The following is a 14,288-nucleotide window of genomic DNA, read 5'->3' as shown; positions in this document are numbered from 1 at the left end:
CTATTATTCCAAACATTTCCCCAAAAGGTGATGCAGTGCTACAGTTAGGTCAAACCTTGCCCTTCATGGTACATTGGTTAGTTTATTCATGGCATATATGTTTTAAAAATATAACTTTGGTTTTTAAAGAACGAACATTTTTCTCTTCATCATAGATTTTGTGGGAAGGGATCAGAGAAGTGTGTACTTCCTTAAGCAAATATATTTTAAAAAAATCTTTCTGTGAGTTCTTTCTCCAGTTAGAGGGGTTTTGTTTGTGCTCCCCCCGGCCCTGTGTACCCTTCTTCTGTGCTTTGGAAAATAGTGCAATGTTGCTTTGGCGAAGAAAGCAAAGCACTGGGTTAGCATTTAGCACATCTGAGTAGCAAAGAGATGGCTCTTCTGTGAAAGACAGGATTGTATTATGTAACAGCCACACTGCCAAAGACTTATGCTGGCATCACTCAGCTTTCTATGCACCATTGACACGAAAACCAGGCAAGATTTGATCCAGAGACAGGATTTGAAAGAACGTCTTGTTTTTTTCCCTCTCTCTCTTCAATCTTTACAAACAGAGGGTGTTTTTTTTTTTTTGGTAGCATAAAGATAGAGTCTTGTTTGATAAATAAGGGAAAATTAGTGGTTTTTCTCCCAAGTTTTGGCTGTTTATTTCTTTAAAAGCAATTGCTTTGAACAAACAGTTTTTATTTACAGTGTTTATCACATCATCTAAGGTTGCAAGAGAGATCAACCCTTTGATGGAGTGAATGCCTGTGTGTGTTCTGGATTTCATGACAGCTCACCTTATGAATCCCTCACATTCATAATGGCATTTTACAGTCCATGTACATGCAGTGCAAATATTAACTGTTTGCGGGGGTGGGAACAGGATGACTTGTTAGGACATACAAGAACATTGGCTGTAATGCAATGACGTGAAAATCAATGGGAGTTTTTGCAGCTGACTTCATCGGCATGGAAATTGCTCCCGGATCGGTTGAGTTTTATTTATTTATTTTTTCTTTGAGACCCAGAAACGGGATGCTGTTCAAAAGGTATCAGATGTTTTAAAACTACAGTTAGTCAAACAAATATCTCTGTGTTTGGACCAATCTCTCATGAAAAGTTGAAGGGGCAAAGTATCTTATTGAAGCAAATTGCAAGGATGCTCACTGTAATATCTGGGTAAAGCTAAGTGGAGAGTTGCATGGATTTCGGTCTGGTGCCTCAAGGCCAAAGTAGAGATGATGCAGGACATCCATGATTAGGATCTCCTGCAGAACTCTGTTTATTATTAATTGGCAACTTCATATGGTCACAGTAAAAATCAGAAATAAATGTTTTTGGGAAAGGGTTTGGCTGTTTATTTTCCCAACCCTATCCTCCTGCATCATTTCTCCAGTGTAAAATGCTGTTCCCAGCTGCAATGAGCTCAGCCCTAGAAACATAACTGGCCACTAAGCCAAGCCCCAAAGCTAGCAGAACAATGTTTGCAGCCTTCCTAAGAACAAATTTTAGTTGGGATTCATATTACCACAATTTTGGTAACACCACTAAAAAGGTCCTGCCACTAAAAAGGCCTTCCAGGCAGGGTCTGAAGATCTCTTGAAATTACAACTGTTTTCCAGACTACATAGATCAGGGTTGCTTCCACACGTCCTTAATGAGATGACCTGCTAACAGAACTTTGGTGGGTTATCTCACTCACTACATACATCATCATTTCCCATGTGCGAGCCGGTCGTGACAATCCCGGGTTCTGTGCGGTTTTTGTGAAACTTGTTTTGTTCCGTTTTCATTTTTGATGTCACTGTTTTCATGCAATTATCTACTGTATCAATGCATCTGGAGGCTTTTTTGCACTTTTGAAGTGCCCTTCCACAAATCTCTAACCCCTCCTCTTGTCATTACCCCTCCCACACAAGCGTCTGGCTCACATGCATGATCGTATAAGTCCTCCCCCCCTTTTTTCTTTTTAAAACAGTCCTTACACTATTACGATGCAGTGCTTGCTACACTGAATCACTCAGCAATCAGATTATCAGTTTAGGAACAACTCTGGGAACAGAATGCCATTTCTGATTTTATTTCAAACGAGCATTAAAGCCTGTTGTTTTGGAAAATACAACAGCTCCTAGCAGCTCTTCCCCCCACCCCCATGCCTCTCCCCGCAGCATCAGTCAAGAGGGGGATGGGGAAGAGAGCAGGGGCTCCCTCCTCCTCTGATCCTTCGGCCACTGCTTGGCTTCTGTGCGGCCCTTCCAAGGCCCCACAGAGGCAGCAGGGAGCACCACCACCACTGCTGTGGGACATTGGGAGGGCCTCACCATCACACTGAGCCTTCCCGCAGCCTGTGATGAGCTCTTCCGGGCCTCTGGAGGCCCCAAGGAAACAGCAGAGAGGCAAACCGTTTTGCCCCTCACTCACTTCTTATCTACGCATACTGCGCCTCTGCAGGGATAAGGAGTGAGTGCTAGGGAACATGGTTTGCCTTTTATATAGTAGGATATGAAATTGTGAGATTGTGCTACTCTACTGTTTGCATAACCACTACACCAGTTTGCATAACCACTCTTAACCACTCTTAACTGCTGCTCACATAACCACTCTTAACCACTACACCAGTTTGGTGTAGTGGTTAAGAGTGCAGGACTCTAATTTGGAGAACCAGGTTTGATTCCCCACTCCTCCACTTATAGCCAGCTGGTGACCTTGGGCTAGTCACAGTTCTCTGGAGCTCTCTCAGCTCCACCCACCTCACAGGGTGTTTTGTTGTGGGGATAATAATGACATACTTTGTAAACCGCTCTGAGTGGGCATTAAGTTGTTCTGAAGGGCGGTATATAAATCGAATGTTATTATTATGTTATTATTAAACACTTTTGCATTTAAAACTTTGGGAAATCAATGGTAGAGAATGGAGTACTATGCATGCCCAGTTTCTACAGAAACTGAAAGACAGGACAACGATATAGCGCAATCCTGCATGTGCTCAAAAAAAAAAGTTGGGCGGGACTGCACCAATGTCATTTGTGATGAGGTGTAGAAAGAACGTGCTTTCTTTTTTGGGACCTTTTATTCTTCCACTACAAACACACACAAGAAACACATGAGGATGCTGCGTATGGAAGGTGAGTTATGAAAGTGGGTTGGGAAGACTCGGCTTCAGGACAGAGAAAGCCACCCCCCAAAGGAACATGTGGAAGCGACCCAGTTCTCTTGGAGAAAATAGCTGCTTTGGAAGGTGAACTGTATGTCATTATACCGCACTGAAGTCCTTCCCTCTCACAACCCCACCCATGCTCCACCCCCAAATCACTAGGAATTTTCTAACCCAGAGATGGCAGCCCCACTTCTCATCCATTCAACTTCCACCAATAGTGGCATACAAATCAAGGGCCTTATCAGAAGACCTCAGTGTCTAGATAGAGCCATATTAGAGAAGGCAAAACCACAACTCCCTGTCTCACTCTCCTCAGAGTAACTTCCTGTTGGAGGCTAGAATTGGCCCCTGTGAAGCACGGGAGCATGCCTGCCAACAGGCATAAGGACATCCCTTGAGGAAGTGATATTGGCTCTGTCACCATGTCTTAAAAATAGCAACCCACTCACAGAATGCTGGTGACTTTTCTGCATGATTTCTGACATCACCGTTTCCAAAACAGATGCAGGCAGTTATGATTCCGTGTTTATGGTGCCATGAAAATGGAATCATAACTGCCTACATCCATTTTGGAAACAGTGACATCAGAAATTACACGGAAAAGCCGCCAGCATTTCATGAGTGGGGCGCTATTTTTAAGATGTGGAGAAATGGCTGTTATCACGTCCGTCGGGGAGCTCACCTGCTGCACACTTGCCGAGGAGATTCTTTGCCTCCCAGGACCATTCCCTGTGCCTTTCCCCTCTGCCAGCCAGGTAACCTGTGGCAGGGGGCATAAGCTGGGAGCAATGTATCCCCCACCCCGCTCAAATTAGGCAGCCCTAATCTGTCTAGAAGGATGGCATATAAGTACACTGTTTTTGTTATTGTGATTGTTGTTGTTATTATATAAATGTTTTAAATAAATATAAGTAATTCTATAACTCTTTTAAAATATTTTTATGCTACACTTTTGAGTGAATAAAAATTCTTTAAAGGCATTTCATTCATTTCAAATAAGAAAATATTTCTCAGCTGTTTTTCTTTAAGTGCTCCATCCCCTTCTTCCTTTGGGAAAGTTGGGGTATCCTCCCCCCAAAAAAGCTGCAGAAAAAGCGTCCTCCACATTTTTTCCAGGCCTCCCTATCTTTAGGTCAGACTAGTTAATCTCAATGCTAACTTCTCACCTTCTCCTCATCACAGTTAGGCATATGTGCTACAAGAACAGTTAATCTTTATGTTGGCATCTAGTGTATTAACAATTTTATTATACTGGCATTTTCCAAAGAAAGCTTAAGACCATATGCTTGATCAGACCAGGGTTTTCTTAGTCCAGCATTGTCTTTCCAACAGCAGTTAGCCAGATTTCTGTGGAAGCTCAGAAGTAGGGGGTAAAGATGATGGTCATCCTCTGCTGTCCGTAGGGTTGCCAGTTCCTGGGTGGGAAATTCCTGGAGAGCATGGGGGTAGAGCCTGGAGAGGGTAGGGGTGGGGAAGAGAGGGACCTCACCAAAGTATAATGCCATATAGTCCACCTTCCAAAGCAGCCATTTTCTCCAGGGGAACTGATCTCTATGACCTGGAGATCAGTAGCAATTCCAGGAGATCTCCAGCCATTACCTGGAGATTGGCAACCCTAGCTGTCTGTCAGGTATACACATTCAAAACGTGGAGCATCATAGAAAATAGCCACTTGATGGACCTGTCCTCCATCTTCACTTCGTTTTGTTTGCCTCAGATGCTGGGTGAGTTCCTGCAGGAACTTCAGTTAGGTTGACTAGTTTGTATGAACTGATCAAGGTAATTTAGCATACAGACAAAAGAAATAGTTGCTTATCAAAGTCATGGAAGCATTGTTTTATTTTGAGATCTCCCCTCCTCTTCTGCTGAACATTCCTAATCAATCCAGTTCATGAAGAGTAGGATGGTAATAAACATTCTTCTATGTGCTGTAAATTCCTTCCTTATCTGTCAACCAAAAATGTGATTTCTTTTCTTTTTTAAAAAGAAGTGCAACTTTATTTAAGAAAGTCATTTATCAAGCTGGTTTGACTACTTCACCTGTTTCTCACTAATCTCTCTCCCCAAAACAGTCGCTAACGTTCCAAAGCTCAGTGTGGCACCCAACAGCTGCTTAAAAATGCAATAAAAGCTGTTTCCATTTCCTAATAGTTCTCTTTTTGGAGGCCTAACTCATGGATCAAGAACAAGTTTTCTGAAAATTGGAGTATGCATGCTTAGCTTGTGTTCCTCCTTTATAGCTAGAAGGAACAGTTTCTATCTCTTAACAAGGAAGACAGCAATTGAGTGCATTGTCTTCTCTAGACCACTGGTGTCTTAAGATGCTATATTTTAAATTTGAAATAATAATGGAATGGATAGGACATATATTTCAATACTAACTCTATGCGAAATACATTTTTAAAGATATATATCCTATTGTTATCCTGTCTTGCATCCTAGTTCAGTGAAGCATAACATGGGTTAGAAGAACCCACAATCCATCTGAAGGTGGCCTTGTGGGTAACCAAGTTTTGTTGCTGTTGGGGAAAAAAGGGTTAAAAATAGCTTTAGTTCAGAGGTGCAATGGATCTTGGATCAATAGAGAGTCAGCACGCGAGTTTAGCTTTTAAAAACATTTACTACTAAAGGAAAAGGGTCACAGGTTGCCTACAAAATAGCAAATGCCTGGAGCTACATTCTCACTACTGTTTACAACAAAGAGCTGGGATAACAGAATGGAGAATCTTCTTCTTCCTCCTTCTTCTTGACCCTAGAAAGAAAGTCACCTGATCTGTTGACCAATAACAGTTTACAAACACTCTCAAGTTTCCTGGGCTTGCAGATTATTGGCTTTGAGCCAGGTTCCCCTTCCAGGTCAATCTAAACAATAGCATGGTAGGTAAACACATTAACCCCATAATGACTGAATCTCAGACCTTGCAACACATATATTCCAACACCCCTTCTCAAGGTCTAGCATGGAAGTCATTATGCATTCATATCTAACAAACATCATTCAACTTTTCTTTCAGCATTAAGATCAAACATATTCAACATTTCACGAAGATACTCAAACTTAGTTTTAGACAGTGGTTTAGTCAGGATATCAGCCACCATTTCTTCTGTACGACAATGTTCAATTTCGATTAGTCCCTTCTGGTACATATCTTTCACAAGTTCACATTTGAGTCCAATAGATCTGCTTCTTGCTTTGGTACTTTCTCCTTGGCATATGGTAATACAAGCTTGATTGTCCTCAAACATAACTACAGGTATAGGTTTGTTTATTCCAAAGTCTTTTAGCAGGTTGAAGATCCACTCTAGTTCACTGCAGGCACTTGCTGCTGACACACATTCAGCTTCTGCTGTAGATTGTGCTACAATGGTTTGTTTCCTACTAGTCCAGTCTATCAGTCCATCTCCATAAAAGAATAGATATCCGCTGGTTGATCTGTAGTCACTTGATTCTTCTCCCCAATTGGCGTCCATATATCCAACCAGTCTTGGTTTCTCAGATGGCGAAATTCTCAGGTTTAGGTCTGCTGTTCCTTTCAGGTATCTTGCTAGTTTCTTTATCACGTTCCAGTCATGATGATTAGGAGAACTTACTTTTCTGCATAAGATGCTAACAGCTACTGCTATATCAGGTCTTGTGGTTTTGCTCAAGTACAGAAGTTTTCCAACTGCTTCTCTGTATTCACCAGTATTCCTAAGTGGTTGTCCATCTCTTTCTCTCAGGTAATCAGGTTCAAGTGGTATACATGTCGCATTGCAGTTTTTCATGCCAATAGATTCTATAAAGTCCAATGTTTTTCTTTTCTGACTTAGAAGAAAAGTTCCATCTTCAAGTCTTTCTAGCTGTATTCCGAGGTAATGTTGTGCATCTCCAAGTTGCTTCACCTCTACCTCTTTGTTCAGTCCATCAACTATTTCTTTGATGTCTTGTCTGTCTTGGCAAGATATTATCAAGTCATCAACATAAATAAGAATATAAATATGACTAAACAGAAACAACAAGAACTAATGGAAATAACGGACGGTGAAGTATCAAATAAGGTGAAATATCTTGGTATTGAACTAACTGCGAAAAACATAGACTTATTTAAGAATAACTATGAGAAATTGTGGATACAAATAGAGCGAGACTTGATAAAATGGAATAAGTTGAATTTGTCATGGTTGGGAAGAATTGCATCAGTAAAGATGAATGTATTGCCAAGAGTGATGTTCTTGTTACAAACAATTCCAATTATCCGAGACTCCAAACAATTCGAAAAATGGCAAAGGAAAATATCGGACTTTGTGTGGGCAGGCAAGAAACCTCGTGTGAAAATGAAAGTATTGCAGGACGCTAAAGAGAGAGGTGGAATGCAGCTGCCCAATCTAAGACTATCACGAAGCAATATGTTTGGCATGGATAAAAGAACGGATGATGTTGAAAAACCGCAAGTTATTGGCTTTGGAGGGATACAAAAAAACATTTGGATGGCATGCATATTTGTGGTACGATAAAGTAAAAGCAGACTCTATGTTTATACACCACTATATCCGGAGAAGCCTCTTCACAATTTGGAAGAAGTATAAAAATTACTTACAAGATGGAATTCCTTCTTGGGTGGTTCCATATGAAGTAATAGATCCGAGAGCTGTTGATAATGAGCAGCAATGTTTAACCTACAAGGAGATAACTCGAGTAGAATTTTCAAAATTGAGAATAAAAACAGAAGAAGAGCTGTCTCCATGTTATGGATGGTTTCAATATAGACAGATCAGAGATCTTTACAATTCGGACTGTTTGAAAGGAGGAATAAGAATGGAAAATTCAGAATTAGAAGATGTAATTTTTCAAGAAGGTAAAAAGGAAATTTCAAGGATTTATAAAGTACTTTTAAAATGGTTTACAGAGGATGAGACAGTAAAAGTCCAGATGGTGAAGTGGGCTATAAATTTTCACAAAGAAATAACAATGGAGGCGTGGGAATACCTGTGGAAAACAACTTTGAAGATTACAACATGTACAAGTATTAAAGAGAATGTCTACAAAATGATTTATCGTTGGTACTTGACACCAAAGAAAATTGCGCTAGGAAATATTAATATGTCGAATAAATGCTGGAAATGTAAAAAACATGAAGGATCATTATACCACATGTGGTGGACTTGTGAGGTAGCGAAGCAATACTGGGGAGATATAATCGAAGTAATTAATGAGGTCTTGCAAACCCAAATAAATAAGAACCCAGAATTGCTGCTACTGAATTTGGGAATGGAAGATGTTCCAATGCAGTATAGAACATTGTTATTTTACATGATTACAGCAGCAAGACTTTTATATGCGCAGAAATGGAAAGTACAAGAAATACCAACTACAGAAGATTGGATCTATAAATTGCTGTACATAGCTGAGATGGACAAAATGACAAGAAAACTTAAAGATCTTGATCCAGGACAATTTAATGCAGATTGGGAGAAATTGAAACAATATCTAGAAAAAAAATGGGACGTGAAAGGGGAACTGTGGCAGTTCGAGAATTATTGAAATGGAATAGAAGAAGAAGAGAGAAGTGACTTTACCGGGAAAGGGGGAATATAATTATAGAAATCTAAGCTACCATTGGGGTTATGATAAAAGTAAAAATTATAGAGTATTAAATAATAGATGTTTTACTATGGATATATAAGATATATAAGATTAAGCTAGCTAGATATTATGTATAATATATAGTTTAAGTAAAGAGTATATAATAGATATTTGAGTATAACGGTTACTTTATAGACTTAAAATAAGCTCAGAACAAGAAAAAGTAAAAGATGGGTGTGTAATAGAATATTAGAGTTTAAGTTAATATTGGAATCAGGAGGATTGTGGAAAGTAAAGAGTTTAGATAATCGGAAAGTAAAATGGATGTAATGTTATATTTTTAATATCTTGATTGCTAATATATATGATTATGCTAGCATTATTTTAGGTAGAATATATGGTTTACCTGAGGTATTTAAAGGGAAACTTGTACCATAGAGATATTTTTAGTAGAGATTTAATAAGCTTAGAGAAAAGAGTATTAAGTGTGTGTTTAACAGGGTATATGAGATATTAAGTAATTAAGTAATAAAATAGACTAAGGGTTGGAAAACTGTTGGAAGTCAACTAAAAAGGGGGGGAGGAAAGGGAAGGGGTTAGAAATAGACTTACAAGGGGGTAATGAATGTGCTGAATGATATTATAATCTAATCCAATAAAAAAAAATTTTTTTTTAAAAACATAAATAAGAATGTACTGGTATTGTCCATTTTTAACTCTGGTGTAGGGATGTGCATTTCGGCTTTCTGAATGCCGAAAGAAAGCCGAAACAAAAGTGTTTCGGCTTCTTTCGGGTTAGCCGAAACGTTTAGGAGAAAGCCGAAACGTTTCGGCTAGCCGAAAGAAAAAAAGCCGAAACGTTTCGGCTTCTTTCAGCTTTCTTTCAGCTTTTCAATGGGAAAATGCCTCCGTCTTCCTGGACGTCTGGGGGAGGCATTTTCCCACCGAATCAGCCCACAATTGGTGGGGACCTTCATCTAACCCCTCTCTAAAAAACACCAAGTTTCAGACCGATTGGACTTTGGGGGGCCAAGTTATGGCCCCCCAAAGCAGGTTCCCCTATCCTCCTATAAGAAAGCGAAGGAGCAGCATATTGTTAGCATGCTGCTGCTCATCTTCTTCATTATTTCCTATGGGGAAAAATGAAGAAGCAGGCTTCCTTTGCCAGGGGTGGCATTTTGCATACAAAATGCCCCCTTACCCACAGGGGCCCTTCTCCCACCCTTCCTCCCACCCCCCACCAAGACTCAGCCTGCTCCCACTTGGGGGGGCCATTTCATGGCCTCCCCAAGTAGGTGCTCTAATCTCTGACAGCTGGGGGAGGCTTGTCTTGCCAGGGGTGGCATTTTGCATGCAAAATGCCCCCCAGCCCTCAGGGGCCCTTCTCCCACCCCTCCTCCCACCCCCCACCAAGGCTCAGCCTGCTCCCACTTGGGGGGGCCATTTCATGGCCTCCCCAAGTAGGTGCTCTAATCTCTACCACTGACAGCTGGGGGAGGCTTGTCTTGCCAGGGGTGGCATTTTGCATGCAAAATGCCCCCCAGCCCTCAGGGGCCCTTCTCCCACCCCTCCTCCCACCCCCCACCAAGGCTCAGCCTGCTCCCACTTGGGGGGGCCATTTCATGGCCTCCCCAAGTAGGTCCTCTCAGCCCCTAAAGTCCACCCCTTACAGCCCCACACAAACCCAATTCCCCCCCAGCTGCCACACACAGATCCAAATCCCCACATTAGCCCCTCACAGACCCAAATCCACCCCCACCTGCCCCACACCCATAACCCCAGGAACAGGCTGGCAAAGGCCAGCCCTCTCCCTTTGTTCCCTATGCTGGGAACTTCTAAACTCTCTTTCCCTGGGCAATTCTGCACAGCCCAGGGGTGCCACAATGGTGGGCACACTTCTGAGTGCCAGCTGGTCCCTGTGAAAGAGCACCTGAACCACAGACACCCTCCCTCAAATTCCCCCACCACCTACAGAGATGGCTGGCCAGCCAGCCCCATTGTTCCCTATGATGGGAACCAACTGCACAACGAAGAATAAAACACGAACAACACAAAATAAAATTTTTTAAAAATTATTTTCTCCCTTTCAAAGTACAAGTAGGCAAAGCATTATGACACATTACACCAGCAGTCCCCCATACAGAAAAATTAACACAACTCACTTAACATCAGAGAATCACAAAACACGATTCCTGTCAAAAACACTTTATTTCTTGAACAGCTTTAGGTTACACAGCAGGGGGGCACACCAAAGGGCATGGCAGCAGTATCTTACACAAAAATAACACAACTCACTTAACATCAGAGAATCACAAAAGCACAATTCCTGTCAAAAACACTTTATTTCTTGAACAGCTTTAGGTTACACAGCAGGGGGGCACACCAAAGGGCATGGCAGCAGTATCTTACACAAAAATAACACAACTCACTTAACATCAGAGAATCACAAAAGCACAATTCCTGTCAAAAACACTTTATTTCTTGAACAGCTTTAGGATACACAGCAGGTGGGTGCACCAAAGGGCATGATAGAAGTGTACTACACAAAATAATACAACCCACTTCACCGTTTTTGACAGCAGTTGTGTTTGTGTGATTCTCTGATGTGAAGTGAGTTGTGTTATTTTTATGTGGTACACTGCTTTCATGCCCTGTTGTGCCTTCCTACTGTGTAACCTAAAGCAGTTAAGGAAATAAAGTGCTTTTGACAGCAATATTTTGGGGTGATTCTCTGATGTTAAGTGAGTTGTGTTATTTTGTGTAAGATACTGCTGCCATGCCCTTTGGTGCGCCCCCCTGCTGTGTATCCTAAAGCTGTTCAAGAAATAAAGTGTTTTTGACAGGAATTGTGCTTTTGTGATTCTCTGTGAGGGGCTAATGTGGGGATTTGGATCTGTGTGTGGCAGCTGGGGGGGAATTGGGTTTGTGTGGGGCTGTAAGGGGTGGACTTTAGGGGCTGAGAGGACCTACTTGGGGAGGCCATGAAATGGCCCCCCCAAGTGGGAGCAGGCTGAGCCTTGGTGGGGGGTGGGAGGAAGAGTGGGAGAAGGGCCCCAGAGGGTTGGGGGGCATTTTGCATGCAAAATGCCACCCCTGGCAAGACAAGCCTCCCCCAGCTGTCAGTGGTAGAGATTAGAGCACCTACTTGGGGAGGCCATGAAATGGCCCCCCCAAGTGGGAGCAGGCTGAGCCTTGGTGGGGGGTGGGAGGAAGGGTGGGAGAAGGGCCCCTGAGGGTAAGGGGGCATTTTGCATGCAAAATGCCACCCCTGGCAAAGGAAGCCTGCTTCTTCATTTTTTCCCCATAGGAAATAATGAAGAAGATGAGCAGCAACATGCTAACAATATGCTGCTCCTTTGCTTTCTTATGGGAGTATAGGGGGACCTGCTTTGGGGGGCCATAACATGGCCCCCCAAAGTCCAATCGGTCTGAAACTTGGTGTTTTTTTAGAGAGGGGTTAGAGGAAGGTCCCCACCAATTGTGGGCTGATTCGGTGGGAAAATGCCTCCCCCAGACGTCCAGGAAGACGGAGGCATTTTCCCATTGAAAAGCTGAAAGCCGAAAGCCGAAAGAAAGCCGAAACAAAGCTGAAAGCCGAAAGCCGAAACGGCTGGCCGTTTCGGCTTTCGGCTTATTCGAAAGAGATTCTTCTTTCGGCTTTCGGCTTTAGCCGAAATTTTTTGGCTTGCACACCCCTACTCTGGTGTACAGACATGGTTCAGCTTTTCCTTGCTTGAATACTTGCTTTTGTAGTAGCCCTGATATTTTGTCATACCAGGCTTTTGCTGCTTGCTTTAAGCCATATAGACCTTTGTTGAGCTTGTACACATGATCTTCCATTCCCTTGATCTGGAATCCTTCAGGTTGCTCCATATAGATTTCCTCAGATAATTCTCCGTTGAGAAAGGCTGTCTTTATATCCAGATGCTCTACTATCATGTTTCTTGATGCTGCAACACTGAGTAGTGTCCTGAATGTTGCATGGTTGCTAACTGGTGCAAAAGTCTCAAAGTAGTCAGTTCCATATTCCTGGGAGAATCCTTTAGCTACTAAACGTGCTTTGTATTTCTCAACAGTTCCATCAGCATTGTGCTTGATTTTGAACACCCATTTGCATCCAACAGGTTTTCTGTCTGGAGGTAAATTTGTGAGAGTCCATACTTGTTTTGTATTTATGGATTGTAGTTCTTCTTCCATTGCTTCAATCCATTTGTCTCTTTCATCTGCAGGTAGTTTGCATATATCTTTCCAGTTCTTAGGTTCTTGGACAAGTTGCACAGTTTCACAGAATCCATACTTCTTTGGTGGGTTTCCTTTATTGCTTCTTTCTGATTGTCTCACAGTGGTTGCTGCTTCTGTCTCCTCTGGTCCAGTCCCTGCTTCCCCTTCTGTTTGGGTAATCTCTTGAGAAGGTGGACTTGCCGGTTTCCCGGGTGTCACTGCAGGTAACCAATCGGCCAATTCTACAGGAGCAGTTTCTGTATCACTTGGATCAGTTGTCACTGTGGATTCAGTTGTATTAGAAGCATGTAATAGATAGCTCTCATCCACATACACCAAGTTCTGTTCTTTGACTTTGTGCTCTTGAGGATTGTAAATTCTGTATCCTCTTCCACCAGTGGCATACCCTACAATTAGTCCAACTTCTGCTCGAGGATCAAGTTTTCCTCTCCTTTCCTTTGGTATAAAAGCGTAGGCCTTGGAACCAAATGCTCTGATGTGCTTCAGAGCTGGCTTCTTGCCAAACCAGGCTTCAAATGGAGTAATGCCTGTCACCTTTGAAGGTACTCTGTTGTGTAGATAAACTTCTGTGTTCACAGCTTCGGCCCATAATCCATTGGGTAATCCAGAATGTATAAGCATAGATCTGCACATTTTCTGCATAGTCCTATTCAGTCTCTCAGAACATCCATTTTGTTGTGGAGAGTGAGGCATAGTTACTTTATGTTCAATGCCTTCAAATTGCAAAAACGTCTTTTTTTTTTTTAGAAAAGTTTTTTATTGGGTTAGGATCAATTATTTATACATTACAATCAATTTCCCCATTTTCCATTTCTAACCCCCTCCCTTTCCCCCCCTTTTTTTGTTGACTTCCAACAGTTTTCCAACCCTTTGTCCCTTTTCCCTTACTCCTTTTAAATTCCTCTATCTAACAAATATATGGTCTCCCATTTATTCTAAGCAATACATTCTTAACTATTTTTAATACTCTGTACCCAGACTATGAGTCATTATTTCCATATTGGATAAACAATTTATCCCAATTTCCATAATTCCAATTTCAAATATTTCTATAAATCATAAACCATATAGATCATACCTTCGTTTAAATCAAACAATTTGACTTATGCTCTCTATGTTACTCATTCTTTTAGTTATATATAATCACTTTAATATTTCTACTTCCCTTCAATAATAATTCTATATAGCTATCATCACATAATCAATCAATTTGACTCATATATATCTTCAAGTAAACATATTCAGTTTGTTACATTATACCAATCTTACCAAAAAGAAAATATTATTAGTTAATCAGTCCTTATAATTAGCCCTTATGGTTAGTTATTTTCTATCGATATT

Source organism: Eublepharis macularius, chromosome 4, assembly GCF_028583425.1.
Source record: "Eublepharis macularius isolate TG4126 chromosome 4, MPM_Emac_v1.0, whole genome shotgun sequence".
Lineage (NCBI taxonomy): Eukaryota > Metazoa > Chordata > Lepidosauria > Squamata > Eublepharidae > Eublepharis > Eublepharis macularius.
This window is presented reverse-complemented; position numbering follows the sequence as displayed.